Source organism: Corvus brachyrhynchos, unplaced genomic scaffold (assembly GCF_000691975.1).
Source record: "Corvus brachyrhynchos isolate BGI_N302 unplaced genomic scaffold, ASM69197v1 scaffold100, whole genome shotgun sequence".
NCBI classification, from domain to species: domain Eukaryota; kingdom Metazoa; phylum Chordata; class Aves; order Passeriformes; family Corvidae; genus Corvus; species Corvus brachyrhynchos.
This window is the reverse complement of record NW_008236230.1, coordinates 1,952,645-1,969,586: the sequence shown is the minus strand read 5'-3', so window position 1 is coordinate 1,969,586 and position 16,942 is coordinate 1,952,645. Positions and strand designations below refer to the sequence as shown.

Below are 16,942 nucleotides of genomic sequence, written 5' to 3'. Positions count from 1 at the left end.
TCTCCATCCCAGTTCTGAGTAATGCTTAAGCACATATTTAACTTATAAATATATCCAGACTAGGGATTGATTTAGGCCTGTGGTTTGCTTATGTTATGGTTTGGTTATGTCCTTGAGTTGTGTCCATAATTCTGTTTCATTATAAATATGTGTTTGATGCAAAGCATTCAAAGATCATAATACATTCTCAAATTTTCCCATTGTTTTCACTCTACAATCATTGAAGTCAGTGTGAGTTGCAATGTTAACCTTTGGCAAAATGCTTTGTGGATGTGCCTTGCCATCTTCAATGTCAGCTCTTTTCTCCTGGCTATTGCAGGGGAGACTGCAGGCTCAGCTTGTATTTGTTTTGTAACTCCTCTGCTGAGGTGATTTTTGCAGTTAGCAACCTCATCTTGCTTTTTGTACTTGTAAAGCAATCAGGCATAACTGGATTGAGTGGAAATGCTACTTCCATAATACTCTTCAGCATGAGCATGGGGAGGTTCAAGTCAGGTGGTGTCAGCTGGTCTTTGGGGGAATTGAGCTGACACAGATGCTTGATGAAGTCTGAAGTGCTAAAGCAGTAAAATACTTTTTGCAGCTGCCTTTTGTTTGGTTTCTTTGTGTAGAGATTGATTATGTTTAAGAATTGTAATTATAAAAGGGGAAATCAACAGTGATAAATGACAATTGAGTAGTCTCCACGTCAAATCAGTAGAGCATCCATCGATTTGTTTTTATTTCATGGCAATTCTTACACATGTTCTTTGGTAGAGTCAAAATAGTGTTTGAGATAAGTTTGGCAGATAGTTTTGGATTTTTTGGTTTGGGTAGGGGTTTGGGGATTTTTTGGTTGGTTGGTTGGGTTTTTTTGGTTTTTTTGTTTAGGGATAACTGGCATTAGTGCATTCAACTTGTAGTTAGTTGTCTTACAGAAAGACAGGTTTTTGCCACTGTTCCTGAAGGTGTGTCTGCTTGTGGGTTTCCTTGATTTCCTACAGCATGTTTGTTGTTGTTTTCAATAAGAAATGCTCAAGTCTCCTTTTCAGCCCCTATCTTTCTGATTGGCTTTGTTCCTGAGGTTGTGGCTTGGTTTATAGATTGCAATCTGATGGAGCTAAGATGAGATTTCTTGCTTGCTTTAACATTGTGGATCCAAGCTTCAAACTGATATTAGCAGTAGATTGGGCTTTTGGGGAAAGCCCAGATTGTTGGAATGCTATGGACTGATGTTGAAGGTGAGGCAAAGAGAGGGCTGGGTGTCTGGCTTCTCTAAGTTGCATATAGTTTTCATGTTCAGTTTTAGTTAAGTCAGGTGTAGTGAAGCAATCTAAAGATGTCAGAGGCACAGGTTACTGTGGATAAGCTCAGAGGAAAGTACATGGTTTCTAGGAAGCTAAAAGTGATTTTTTTTTTTTTAATTGGTGCTGTTTGGTAGCCTTAGTTTGGGTTCTTTCTCTCTTCTAAAGAAAGGGTATGGCCAATGTTTTAGAAACAGATTTTTTCTCAGTGTCAAGAACTGTTTAGGGACTTCTTAGTTACTATTTCTTTTTTATTTTATTTTCATTCTTTTTTTTGTTTCTTTTTCTTTTTTTTTTTTTTTTCATTCTCTTTTTTCCCTTTTTTCCTTTCCCCCCCCCCCTTCTCTTTTAATACATACATACACCTACCCAACTTGGATGTTTCATCTTCAATTTTGGTAATTCTCCCCAACTCTTAGTTTACATTTTTTAATCCTGTATCTTAATATAAGAGACTAGAGGCAAGCTTGGGTTTTTGTTTGAAAGGAACTCTGTATTCACCTTTCATCTGGTATGGCACATTCAGCTCTTTTGAGCTCTATGCTCTACATACTTCTAGTACATACTGGCATCTCTTTTTAAAGGGTTAATGACCCTTCAAATGAAAATACTGTGAAATACTCTTTGGTGCTACCATAAGATCTCCAGTTTTTTCTTCTGTTCTATGTTATTTTTCAGGTATGCTGTAAAACCAGGTTAGCAGACCTTCTGTTCCTGTTTACTTTCTAAAGAGTCATAATTAATGAATCACATGGTTTATGGTTTATTCATATGATATTTGAAAGAAAACTTTTAGCCTGTGTTCCAGTGTTGATGTTGTAAGAAATCTCAATGGATATTATAAAAGTGTCAGATTTTCTGCATGCAAGGCCAAGCAGTACTTTTCAGCCTGACCGAACTGAACAAAGACAGACCAAGCGTTTTGAGAGCTTTTCACAGCAGAAATTGAATCCTGCAGCTCAGAAGGTCCGGGTAAATGTCCATCCTTTTTGTGCTTAACTGAGATAGACCTCTCAACCTTTGGGTACTCCTCCAAATCCTTTCTTATAATCTGAATATGATCCACCAACATAAATATTTTTCTTTTTGTTCATTAAAACATTCTTCAGATATGAAGTTCACACTGCATAGCAGTAACCTTTAGCTGGGCTAAATATACTCTTGCTTAAAAACTGAATTTAATTGGAGCATTTTCTTGGGACTTAGAGTATATATCTTGTGCCTTTTAACAGCCTGAATGTGTCAGACTTTTCCCTGTATCATCAGTTGCTCAGTACATGTGTGCAGGCTTCAGTAGGTCAAAAAGCTGCTGGGAAAAGCTGACAGTGCTTGTACCACTGTGGCCACTCAGCACAGCAGTGTTAAGAGTGCTTCTCCCCACAGATCAGATTATTGCATGGACTTGGATTAGCAAATCACTCCAGATATAATTTGACACAAGTCACAGCAGTGTGGGGATCAGGCTCTGGTAACTTGCCTTCTATTGTTTGTGTAGGGCTGTGAAAAGCTCAGGCCGTGAAAAGAAAGGCTGAGGATAGACAGGGCAGGAAGGACCAAGAACCTGCAAGGCACAATGTAATAAAATAAATGGCTCGGTCCTGATCTGGTCTGCTGTATTAGATCTCTGTATGTCAGGGCCTTGAGCACAGTTCCCTGTGATTGCTTTCTGATTTATGCTGAGCCAGCATTCTGTCCTGGGCTGACGTTTTGAAGCCGCTTCATTCCTTCGCCGCCCGCTCAATGCCCCGGGACGCTGCGCCCTTACCGCGGGCCGGGGCCGGGCGGGGCCGGCGCCGAGTGCGGTGGGTTTCTGGCAGTTGCCTCCTGCCAAGGAATTGCAGTGGGACGGTTTTCCCAGACGGTTGAACGAGTAGGGGAGAGCTGAGTAGCCAAGAAATTGGTTGTTGAGGGAATTTGTTGTATTTAGAGGTTGTTTTTTTTTTTTTTTTTTTAATCCTGTTCTACCCTGTTTTGTTCGTGTGTTAATAAACAGTTTGTTTTTTTCACTTTCACTTGCTGTGACCCACTTGTCTTACTGGTGGAGGAAAAAGGAAGGCCCTTTTCCCTTCAGAGAACACACTCATTCCGGAGTGTTTCCTCCTGAAGTTTTGTCTCCAAAACCGAGACACATTCTTACCAAAAACAAAACCCCAAACGAAAAGTGTCCATGGGCTGACGACTCTCAAGGAAAGATACAAAAATGAAATGACATTTAGAAAAAGAAGGCACTCACAGTTCAGATGTAGTGTGGTGTGCCCAGAGCTCTTGATTAAGAAGAAACGTCTGTGGCAGCAGGATGGATCCTGGAGCCTCCATCATTTTTCTACCGTGGCGAGCAAGTGGCACATCATGTCAAGTGACTCCTCATGTGTTCTCCTTTCACAAAGTCACTTTCATTTGCTGCTGCCGGTGTCACTGGCTGCTGTTGTTTTAAATAGTTGTTTATTTTGATTGCAGATGAGCCTTGTGGCCAGCGCTGAGGTCAAGGAGAAGCATATTTATGGCTGTTCTAAGGGAAGCAGTGGTACAGAGGGGATCTGGATCAGATTTTTAGCAAAACTGCAGACTCCCTCTATGAGATTATGGGAATTGCTGTCTTCTTTATTTCCTAATTTCTACATGATCTGTACTATTCTGCAATATCTGCAATAAGCCTAGCACCACCTATTTTTACCACCCCTTCCATCATCTCCAGGGCCTACTCCTTCCTAGTATCTGCTGGAACATGCAGTCTCTCAAAATTCAATTCCTTCACAATAACCTGGTAGCTTCAAAACTCAAAATAATAGACTTTCTAACCAGGTTCCTTTTAATGGTGCCAGAATAGACAAAGCTCCTGGAGCAGCTCTGTTGGGAGGCCTGAGGAGATAGTAGCCTTTGGCAGTGGGGTGAGGAGACTTGACAAACAACTTGAATTGACACTGTTCACCTCCTGCACAGCTGTGGCCAGAATGGTGTCTGTGGCCCTAATCCAGGATGCTCTTTCTGCTTTGAAAAGTGAACAGTCAAGGACAGCAGAGATGAGGAAAAGTACGTAGTCAAAAAGATGCAGTTGTGTGGAAAGAAGCAATTCGTTGTACTGGAAAGGAAATTTAAGCAGGCTACTCTTCCTCCTGTGCAAGATAGCAAAGGTTGGGCCCGCTTGCTCCCATTTGCCTTTGCTCAGTGTGCTATAGGAATTAAGCTCCTGTTCTAATGACAAAGGATTTACACAGTAGCCCAGTTTGTGCTGTTTGCTATGTATGTGAACCCTCTCGTTCACACCATTAGACAGTCCAACTTTTCTACCTTACTGTGCACTTTCCAGTTTTCAGGGACAGTCATCATCCCTGTTCATCTTTCATGTGCGCATGCCTGATTGTTGCTGGGAGACACAGAGCTTTTCCTGAAGCTCTAGAAGATGCTGAAAATAAAATGCACTGTCAAGTGTAAGGGAAAACTTCAGCAAATTAAACCGTCCTAGTCTATATCCTTTATTCCATGCTTGAGAAGGAGAGCATCTAGAGTACATGCCATGCATTTCAACCATTTTGATCTTATTACATTCGCTGCACAGGGTGGGTCTGTGTGCTCCATCATTAGTATGCTACTCCATATAAATTGTATTTATCTCCGTAGTCTGTGATTAGTGTTATTTTGAAATAAAAATTAAATAGATTCACTGGTTGCTGCATTTTCAGATATTTTTCATCAAGATTAGGTAACTCCATGCTAAAATGGTTACTCATTTATTATGTTTATTTTCTAATAGTGCATCTATTAAAGCCAAATATTAAACCATTAGTATGTAAATTTAACGTGGATGTTTGAACAAATAAGGTATAGCTTGAACTGTGACTTATTTTCTAATTCATTTTAATGTAATTGAAGGTATATAATGTGTGTGTCTGCATGTGGAGGTACAATGGAGAATAGATTGATGATGTAGCAGAAACATTTTACTGGCATGACTTTGGGAAAGTTGAATTTCTAGGAGTGACTTACGTAGATCATCTTAAATGAACATCAGGAAAACCTTACAGTGCTGTGTATCATCTCAGGTTTGTCTGTATGCTCTGCAGAACACCGTGAAACCCCTTTTTTAGTGTTGGATATGCATGGAAAGCAAGCAAAAATACCTTCTTCATTGCAGAGATGCTGCACTAAGCTGCACCATTGGGTTAGAAATCGCTTGATCATCAAGTCTTCTCATCAGGATGTTATACCTTGTATCATTTGTAGGTAGTGCTGGTATTGAAGCTCTGGGAACCTGAGCCCTCTGGCCCCAGCCAGGCAAAGTACTGAAGCACATGCTGAGCTTTAAACTTGTGAGCAGTCCCATTTAAATCAATGGGATAGTTCCTATGCTCAGTCAAACATAACCCTAAACAGCTTCAGGTCAGAGATCTCCACACTTCCTGGGATCCAACTGAGAGTGATCAGCACCTTGCAGGGCTGAGGCAGTGAAAATCTTCAAAATGACTGTTTTAAGCAAGAAGAGTTTAATCTGACAAACTACAAACTTAATTTGCAAAATCTTTGTTCTAAACCAGTTTTACTGATCAGCACTTGGGTAAAAAAAGTGAACAAGCAAACATCTGGAGAGTAAACAGCACTTGAATTCCCATTCTTAACTAAAGAAAATTAGCTGAAAACACAGTAAGGAAAGAAGAAAGTAGGGGCTCGGAATGAGGAAATGAGAAAACAGGATGGACAGACACATGGGACTGAATACAAAAAACCCTAAGCCACCAATACACTGATATATGACAAAGTGAAAGGAACGTAGAAGAGAGAAGTGCTGTTCTTCAGGCATTGGTGGCAATATGAAAAAGTCTGGTTTAAGCTTAAGTTTAAGTTGGGGGGGGAACGGGATGAAAAGGGAAGAAAGACACAGGAAAGAAGAGTAGGTTTAAGGCAAAAAACTGTTGAGACTGGTGCAGAAGTATTTTTCTAGATAGTCAGAAAGTTTTCCTGAGTTTTGTACTGTACATGTCTGTTCTTGATCTCCTTTCGAAAGATCGACAAGTTATGAGAAACCACAAAAATTATGACCACAAGCCATCAAAGCAAGTCTTTACTTTTAAGTATTATCATCAGTTTTGAGATGAGTGTGGGGGACTTCAGATTTTGCTTCTGGATTTGCGAAACACTTAGTGTGTCAGAACCCAGGCCCATGACTAAGGCTGCACTGAGATGATATTCATGGAATCACAGAATATCCTGAGCTGGAAGGGACCCACAAGGATCATCAAAGTCCAGGTCCTGGCCCTGCACAGGGCCACCCTAGAATCACACCATGTGCCTGAGAGCATATTACTGAAACTCTTAGTAAAAATAAGAACTGGCAAGGGATGTGGTTCCCAACAACCTTGCTGCTGCCTTCTGAGCTAATACCAATGATGCAGATTTTCTTGAAAACCCTGTTTCCATCCCTCCATCCACCCACCCAGTACAATCTAGTCTCACTGATAGCCTCCCATTGAACTTGAACAAATCAGCAATAGTTTAATTCCTTTCTGATTGTACTTTTCTAAGTAAATAAAATGAATAAATAAAAAATGTCAGTAGCCCTTTCTGCCTAGATTAGTTAGTGATATTTATCTTATGTACTATCTCCATCTGTTGTCTGCTGAAAGGGCAAAATAAATCCATTTCATCCATTTAGCAGCCACCTTGATAATAGTTGGATGTACAGAGAAGCCTATGAAATTCATTAGCAAAAACTGCACTCTTCCTCTCTTTCACCTATGTTTCTTGAAAATACTTTAAGTATTTCTATGTTGTTTTCACAGTCTTAGAATAGTTGAAGACTCTCATGTTCACCTCTGTTAACTTGTCTCATCCCCATAGCACATTCAGTTTAGATTTATCTGGTGGTGGCTCAAAGCAAAAAGCTGATATGAGCTGTTCTTTTTTGGATGTTAAGGAGTTTTCTGTTTTGTACAAAACTGTCACAGCTGGAATTTGTTTAGAGTAGGTGGAGTGTGTGTGTATATGTATATATATGTTCAGAGAGCAAAAATATTTCATCTTTATTTTCAGTTGTGTATGCTAACACACACTTTAATCACCAGGAAAATTTTCGTGTCATGGCAGGTAATTCTAAAACCTGGATGTAATTATGTGTTTCCTATAAATTTTCAGTTATGTGAGAGGTCCAGGGCTTTACTAACAAACCTACCAAGTGCCATGGGGAATTTTGGAAGCTAGTAATGTGGGATACCCGTGTATCCACCTGATAGATGTCCTCTCTTTTGACTGTAGGTCCAGAGACAGCAGTTGAGACTTTTCTTCATTTGAAGGATTTTGGAGGGTTTGGACTGTCTTTACCACTCTTTTCCAGAACCTTGCTTCTCACAGTGTTAGGATGAGAAGCATAGTCTTTTTGTTCTTTCCCATGTGCCATGTTCCGCTGTGCTGTTCCACTTTGCTGTTCCACATGTACTGCAGAAGCCACTTTTGTGGCTACCCTGTGAGGTGAATCAGGGAGCTTTTCCTCTGCAGCTCCTTAAAGCTGTATCAATTCTGTGATCCACTTCTCACTGTTGCTTCATGCCATCAGCACAACTGGTGAGACAGCACTTTCATTTTTGGAGGCAGTACAGAAGGTGAGGGGTGAATACACCCAGCAGGTGTGTCCTCAGTACTAGTGAAAGACATTCCCAGTAACTGAGAACAGACCACCAGGGACTTCCTTCTAATTTGTTTTTAAACAAAAAGAAGCTGCTGTAGCCTTGACTGCATTTTGCCTGCATCACTTCTACATGATGTAGAGAAAAAATGATTTTGCAGTTATGAATGCTGCTGCACTGTACAGTTACTGTCAGTAGAACCATTTTACTGCTGATATCTTTTTTTTCCTAGGCAGAAGGCAATGCACCCCAGTCAAAGTACACCTGATACTATCTAAATGATTACTTAGCAAAAACTGCAATAAGCTTAAAAAAGCAAATGTTACAGTGGTTTGCTCTGATCTCTAAACCTCGTATATTTGCAATTTGACTGGTTGAGGCTCTTTGAAACAAATAGCTCACAAATGAGTAATTCTGATGCTGAATATATCAACTGATCTTTATTGCATCCCAAATGATGAAGTATAATGGTTATACAGAGTGCTTAAATAAGCCATGGAGCAATTTCCAGCAGTGATAGATATGCTGAAACTCACATTAAATTAATATTAGGTGAAGGAGCAAACCTGGAAATCTAAAATAACAATAGATTTCTCATAGGTTATGTGAAGCTATGAGAAGCAGCTGCTAGTGGTTTTGACAGGAATCCACATATGCTCAGAGCTTTCAGTTTGTTGTCTGCAAAAGTATGTAGCTGGTAAGGAGGGTAACCCTTACACATTTCTGATGTTTTTCCAGTCCTGGTTTAATTCCACTGTGAGTAATAGAATTCTGGTTAGGAGGATGGCACAGGAAATATCCTGACTTTAGTCTTTGGCCCTGACCTGAGAAATGAGTCAAATTTCCCTACTCAATAATTCTGTTTTCCATGCTGTTTACAGCTCTAGTTGTCTTGTACCTCCTGCCTCAGCATGTCTTCTCCAAACTACTTTAAGATGGAAAGTTCTTCAGGACAGGAGTTAGCTACCTAGCAGGTCTACCTAATGGGACTCTGGTTTCTGGCTGGCAGTCCTAGGTAATTACCACAACCTGAGTATGTGCATGCCTGTAGCAGGGTTAAATGCATCCTTCTGGGTATACATTATGCATTTGATGTAAGAATAAGCTTCTGGTTAAAATGTTTCCAAGCACACACAGTGTGAGGATGTGTCTTCAGATATGCAGGTATGTACTGGTGTGCACACACAACCACAGAAATATAAAGGGATAAAAGAAAAAAAAAAATCTCAAAACTAGTAGGAAATAATCTCTTATTCATTTTTCCAGAGTTAGCTAAAAACATGGGGATTGTCATACATGACTTTATTTGATGGTTCTTTTAACACTGGTGCCAATGTTTTACATGTAAAGGACACACCTTGCAAAGAGCTTTTGGTAAAGTGATCTTTAAAATCATGCTTAAACCTCTACAGTCATCTGTAGCATGATTAGACATTGCAGCTGAGCTGTGGAGTGTCCCTAGGAAATGAGGGCTGGGGAGAACAATCTGCGTGTGTGTATGCATGAACAGAAGCACCTTTTGAAGTACATGGTGTTAATAAAAAACCCCTGATTTTCAGCTACCACTTCTCTGATCAGAATATGAATTAGGCTACAGAGAATAGCCAAACAACAGAAAGCACAGTTGGGAAGAACTGTATTATTCTTATCATACCCATCCTCAATTTCCGTCATCTTGCTCATGTGAGAGACACATGAACCACTGCATTGACAGCCTAAACCAAAATGTGACAAGTAAGTAATGCTTTGGGGTGCATGTACTGCAGAGGATTTGGCTTTGCAGTTTTAGAAGAATTAATAATGGGACAAAGTCCCCTCTTTTGAGGACTGCTTACATCCTCCTGCCTGTGCACAAGTGTTAAATCCAATTTGCATAATTATTCCCACATGTCCCCTGTTCTCCTAAATCAGCAAGAGTGAACCCATTTTCTGATTCTTGTAAAATAAGGAAAGGCATTAAAGAAATACCTGTTCTGCACCAAGATTCTGCTTGTAGAGATTTAAATGTTCTTTACATTTTGTCATTACATACTGAAATGCTTAGTGTAGTTTTAGTGCCTTTTTTTGCTTGGTCTGTTCTCGGCTTAGGGCTTCACTGTACTTTTGTCTTTCTAAGTGTCGTTACTCTTAAACAGGAGTATAGCTTTAGAATACTCCAGGTCTGCCTGAGACAAAAAAGTTAAAGGCTTTTTTTCCTCTTCTGAGTATTGGACAAATAAGTAGAACCTTTTATTTCTGTTTCTCTCTAGCTTACCTACTGTACTTTAAAGTTTTAGCTTGCTATACTACCTTGGTGTTTTATTATGGGTTTTGACTTTAGATGTAAATTAGTATGAATGTAGTACTTATGGGGGGAAAAAAAAGTGAAGTTGGCTACTCTGGAAACTCAAAATACTGGACTTTGTCAAGAGTCTTAGAATCATATAATCCTTAAGGCTGGAAAAGACCTCTTAAATCACCAAGTCCACTGTTATCCTACCACCACCATACTCGCCACTAAGATGTGTCTCCAGCTGCCACATGCACTCCCTTTTTGAAGACTTTCAGGGAGAGTGATTTCACCACTTCCATGGGCAGCCTCTTCCAATGCTACTTGGGCAGTTTTCCCGAGTCAGGAAGGAAACCCAGCTATTTCAGTGGTACAGGAAGTCATAAGAATATTTCAAAACAACCAGTAAACTGCCTGGGTAAACTTCTGTACATGGTGAGATGGTACAGATTAGCTCATGTCTGGGAAGTATAGAAAAAGAATTCCTTTGTAGCATTGCAATGTCCAGGGCATTATGTGAAGTTATGGCCAAGAAATATGAAGCGTTATTGCTGTTGTATTGGAAATCTCTATGCTTTTTAGGAAGGAGAGAGAAAAAAGAAGTATAGGTTGTTAGGTGGGGAGAAGGACTTTTTCAGGTGTTGCATATGCCTGTAAAATTTGCAATGCCAGCTTATTTTGGTGTAAATCATATTCAAGTGTTCTGGAGATTCTGCATTTCAAACAGTAACTCTCTGGAATGGTGCATTTAATGAGCAGAAAAGGAAATGCAATCAACAGTGTTTTATATGAGGTTTTTCATCTAAGCTGAAATAAAATATTGGGTGCACTTTGTTTCCATTGCTATGCTATGTATTTGAAAGAAATACATCTTCATATTGCTGCAGACTCTTTCCAAATACTTGCATTGTTTATTTAGATGTAACTCTTTTATATGAATTGTTGATGGGTGCAGTATTTTAGCCCACCGAGCTATTTATCTCAGCATTATTATTAAGCATAATGAGAAAAAATATACAAACCAAACCATCAGAAAGGAGGAAACCTGACTTCTGAGTATGGCGAGCACTCAGAAGCCAGTGCCTTCTGCAGGAACTGCAGGTACTCAGCTCTGCTGAAGAGAAAATTCTTAGTATCTGCTGAGAAGTTGGGTTTCTGCTGACTTATACCAGCTTATTACCTGTTTCTTGCAGGCGTGTCAGGTATTTTTTTTCCACAGTGGACATGGAACTGCTGTAGGAAAATGTCAGGCAAATCTCTTCTTCACCCTGATACTTTCAAAAGGGGTTTGTAAGGAGCTGAGATGTGGGAGTGAGTAGTAGAGAGCCATCCGTTTTGGTGATTCTCCCTGTGAGTCCTACTCTGTTCTATGGAAATGAGAAGTCATTTGTGCCTTATTAAGCACAGAGCATGGAGTCCATCACTGGTATTTAGGAATAATTTATACTTGTCCTTTGGTGGTTTTTATAATCAGATCACAAGAAGCAAGGCATATCCAAATGCCCAAGGGAACAGGTATCTGGGAACATCTCTGCTGTGTACACTCTTACATCCTTGCTTTTAGGTCAATACTTTCATCTTCTTTATGTCTTTCCTGACTTTTTTTCAATTCCTTACTAATCATATAGAATCATAACCCTTTCAGTGGCTATAGAAGTGATCTTTTGTGTCTGGAAAGCTTCTCAAAAGCTGTGCCTTGTTTCTCTCACAGATCTCTGATCACAGGTCAGTTTAAAATACATATTTACACTCAAAGAAGTATATTGTGACTTTAAACTTGATGCGTTTTTCATTACAAATTTTAAAAAGCTTGACTTTAAAATAAAGTTACTGCATTTTAATAAAATGCTTTAAGAACACAGTGTCCCTTTCCAGTGGAACCACAGAAGTTTAGTAACCAGCGTTACTTTGGGTGAATGTATGTAAAGCCAAGCTTTCTATTCACTCATTCTGCCACGTAACCAGTCCTCTTGTGCATTTTCCCTGCTGCTTGGAGAAGGTGGAGCAGCTTATCAAAGAAGTGTAATCTCTTCACTGGCTGTTACACATCTAGTTTTTTCAGTGTCATATTAGGTATTGACTTTCCTTTGTCAGGCAGGTTCCTCTATATAAGCTGTAACTTCTAGCGTGCTAGAAAGGTTGCACTTGTGCATGTGCACATGTGTGCATTAATTTTGTGTCTTCAGGGGGTTTTCCTGATCAAAGGTGCTTGACTAGCATTGAAAAAGGAGCTACCTGGTGACTGCTTAGGCAGAATATAAGCAATTAAACTCTTTCTTGTTTTGCACCTTCAGGGAACCTGGAATGGGGCTCAAGAAAGAAATTGCTATCTCCAACAAGACCCCATAGGACATAGTTTAGGTAGCAAGGGGACAGAGCTGTCATGGTGACATGCACCACACAGCAGAGAGGGGTCTGGTCCACAGATTTGTGTCATCTCAGATTGAAGGCTGAGACTTAGCTTGAATGACAAGTCTGTGCCCCATGGCACCTCCCTGTTCAATATGGATGTAAAATCACAGAATCACAAGATGGGTCAGGTTGGCAGGCACCATAGCAGGTCATCTGGTCCAACCTCCCTGCTCAAAGTGTCATCCCAGAACACATGGCACAGGATTGCATCCAGATCGTTCTTGAATGTCTCCATGTACAAAGAAAACCTCTTCCACTCAGAATGGTCCGTGTACAAGCAGAGTGTCTGAAATCCATGGAGCGCCTGATGCTCCCACGAACATATGGTGTTCCCTGTACCTGTATGTGAGCTTTTCAAAGAACTCTGTTGGGGTGAGCAGATTGGTGTCCACAAAGGGCTGATCATACTTCTGTGTTCATTCTCTGAAAAGCTCAGAGCAGCAGTGGAAGTGTTTCTGCCACTCCGTGCAGGAGGACAGAGAAGTGCATCAATCCCAGGCTAGTCCATTTGCTTTGATTTTAAGAGCTTAATCCCAGAACATATTTTATATCTGCTTATCAGATGTTATGGTAGTTGTCTGTTGAAATTTACATTTCCTCCTTTGAAGATGTGTGTGTGTGTGTGTGTATACATGTATGAATATATAGAACTTCTGTATATAAGTAAGGAAAAGATCGATTTGGTAAGGGAGGTAGAAAACTTATAATAATGGGGAACATTGTGACTGAATTCTAAGCCATGGCAGCCAAGAACTTCAAAGTTATGTTCCCTGCAGCAACTGTAATTTGTCTGTGCTGGTCATAAATACAGAAGTGTAAATCTAGAAGCATACACACTAATACAGGAAACTTCATTACGTGCAAGGGGGGTAAGTTACTGTCGTAAATTTGCAAATTTGAATTTCCTGCCTGTTACGTGCTTAAATTTCCTATGATAACACTGAATTAATGTAGTTTCACCATGGAATATATTAAGAAAGGCTCAGTTATTACAGGACTGTAGTTTTCATTTTGATGAGAATATGATGTTGCATTAAAACTGTATAGTTTATGTTGCTATTTCTCCAAAACATGGGCAATGCAGGACTGTTAAAGCTTGGCAGCCACGATGCTGCTAAGTCTCATATTTTTCTGATTTAGACTGCTGATGGCAGTAAAGCATGGCTGACTTTTTAATAGCTTGGCTGCCGTGGAGTTGCTAACCCAGTTTCTGGTACGTGTCGTTGTTATCCTTGCATTTGTGTTGCCACCCTCAAAATACAAGTACAGCTTTTTCCTCTGCTGTGTTTGTCACTCGTTTGTTTTGTCCCACCTGCAGCTGGCAGCAGGGAAGGAATGGAGTGAGCAGCCACAGCATAAAACTTCTCCTGTCCTTTTGCCATGTTGCACCCATGGTTACTGCATCTGGGGAAAAGTGGCTTTTTTTCCTAATGACAAATATTTGTGGAAAGTGCTGGTGTCCATCCTGTTTTTTGGAATGCTGGGCTGAAGACGCTTCATGGCCTTGTGTGGGTTATTCACTGGCACTGGCTGTGCATTATCCCCAGCTGGTTTTACTGCAGTCTGGGAGATTCTGCCCTCAGAGGAGGTTTCTCTCCGCTACAGCTGTGAAGTATCTGGATCTAGGCTAGCTGATAATCCTTTGCCATGTGTGGATGAACAGATAGCACTCTTATGGTGCAGCAGTGCCCTGGTGTGACAACATATGCAGCACCCAGGTATTTGCTATTTTATGCTGACAAATGAGTTCTGGTGGATCCTGTTGCTGCTTAAGACAGCTGTTCCCCAATGACTCGAGCTGCTGCAATTCTTCATCCAGCACATATTAGCATAAACGAGCGAGAGGGGCAATTTTCAGCGGGCCACAGCAGGCTGTGAACTGTAGTGGTGGACGAACAGGCACATATTTGTTTTATCAGCTGCTGCAGGGGCAGTAATCTCAGACAGAAAGTCAGAGCAGAGAGGTGGGGATGTGGAATGCCCTAAACTATCACAAACCCGTATGAAAGAGTAACAGCCCTGTGTTTTCAGTGGTGCACTCCTCAAGTACATCTAGGCATGGGCAAGGCAGGCTGGCAGAGCAGGTTATAGCACTGGTGTCCAACTACTCATTTCCATACTAAATTTAGCATCCTGAGAGGGAAAAGCTTGAAGTTTTAGGAAGTACTTGGCTTATTTATTAGCCAGAGAAGGAACCATGATTAAGGACTAGTAAACATGTATCGCTGAGGGTGGATCATCATAAACTTCTATTTTATTATTTAAAAGAATTACAGTAATTCAGTGCTCCTAAATGCTTTCACCTTGGGTGATTGAAAAATGCAATGTCATTATTTGTAATATTTTCTACAAGATGGATTCAGTGGAGTCCTATAGATAGTGTAATTTCTGGGAAAGCACTCTTGTTTTCTAAGGCTGTTGAAAAATGTCAAAGATAGTACACTGTAGTGTTTGAAATGGAAAATAAACTGAAGATTTAAAGTAGCACTGTGGTGGCAAAGCTCTGATGGAACTAAAAGGAGGGGTACAGGGATGTCTGTGCATCAGCAGTACTTTTTGACACACTTGGCAAGTGCCTTACAGCAGCACGCTGCAGGTGGGATCAGTTCTACCATTTCCTATACCTCTTCTCAGTTCCTCAAAAACCTAAGGGGCTGATCAGGAAGTGGAATCAGGAACAGCAGGGCTTCCAGGCTTGGGTAGTGTGCTAGGGTTCAGCCAACACACAGCCTGCAGAACCAGATGTGCCCTGGTAGCTTCTCCAAGCATTGTGCTGGAGGACTCCTAAGCCGTGAAGAGAATGTAGCTGGAAGTGGTGGTTGGAGGTAACAGCAGAGTAGATTTAGTGGGAAGAACACATTTCTCTCAAGGGGAACCTTTAAAATGTCTGTAAATTCATAAGGAAATAGTCTCCAGGGTTGGTATTTGCCTTGAACTTGAAAAAGGATCAAAGTTAATGGACTTTAGACCAGTCTGCTGTTGAAGAGCAGGAGAGTTTAGAGAGGATCAAAGGGATCTATTGGATCACAGTATGTATTTTCTGGAGTGCGTGAATACAAATTTAGGAACTTCATTTTGGCTTGCCAGTTGGAGACTCTTTAGTAGCCTGTTCACATTTTAGGTGTAGCTAATAAACTATTATGTGGCTCATGTAGCTCTACAACAAACAGATCGATACATTTGAGAACTAGGAATTTTATCCTTATACCAACTTTAGTGTTGATATAAGACTTACTGCAATGATATTGACTGCAGCCAGGTGGTGAAGGGACAATATAATACAGGATTATTGCCTTGCCTTTTACCATAAAAGATTTTTCTGCATTACAAGGCTCTGAGAAAAGGTTAGCAGCTAATAATAAAAAGTTATACTTACGTTATGTTTTAAGCATTTGTTCGTCCAATCTTTGACACACACACAAGCTTACATACACAAATTACAACAGTTCTGTATCCAGGCTAGTGACACCAGAGAGAAAAAGCCGCACACACAAGAAATTCATTCCCTGCTTCCCATGGGCAGGCAGGTGTTCAGCCATCTCCAGGAGAGCCGGGCCCCATCACATGTAATGGCTACCTGGGAAAACAAACACCATCACTCCACATATCCCGCCTTCCTCCTTCTTCTTCCTACTTTATATACTGAGCAGGATGCAATATAGTCTGGAATATCCCTTTGGTCAGTTGGGATGACCTGTCCCAGCTGTGTCTCCTCCCAGTTTGCCAAGCAGCCCCAGTTTTCTTGCCAGTGTGGCAGTACAAGAAGCAGAAAAGGCCTTGGCTCTGTGCGAATACTGCCCAGCAATAACAAAAACATCTCTTTATTATCAACCCCATGTTCAACACAAAGCCAAAACACAGCCCCACACTGGCCACTGTGAAGACAATTAGTTCTACCCTTGCCAAAACCAGCACAGGACATTCCTGACTTATCTGAACATGTAATTATTTTTCGTTATTGTCTTCGTACCTGTGTGAATGAAAGTAGGTGCCTGGTCATGCTTAGGCTCATGAGCCACATCTTCTGGTTGAATAATTAAATGTCTTGAACTGTGAGTTCAGTGAGTTTTGTATTAGTCCCGTCAAACTTTGGAGGGTGTTCAGTATGTTCCTGAACTGTAGCAGTGGTAAATGTAGTGGTAGATAGGGATGAGGTGAGAATATAGGGTTCTATTGCAAGATTATAACTTTATTTACACTAACACATGTATCAGGTTGTTGTCTGAGGAGTGTCTCCAGCATTTGCAGCTGCGACTTCTGTATAGCAGAGACATTTGCATTTCATTCATTAGTGTTTTATCAAAAGCTCTTTTGCAATGGATTTGTTGTGCAAGTTTCCTTTTTTTAATTTGATGTACAGGATA

General features: G+C 40.6%; 1 protein-coding gene across 3 annotated transcripts in view; it reads left to right on the top strand.

Annotated features, from left to right (window-relative positions):
- Positions 1–16,942, top strand: part of FARS2 (phenylalanyl-tRNA synthetase 2, mitochondrial) — a 231,207-nt gene that overhangs the window by 135,646 nt on the left and 78,619 nt on the right. The gene's annotated exons all lie outside the window — the stretch shown is intronic.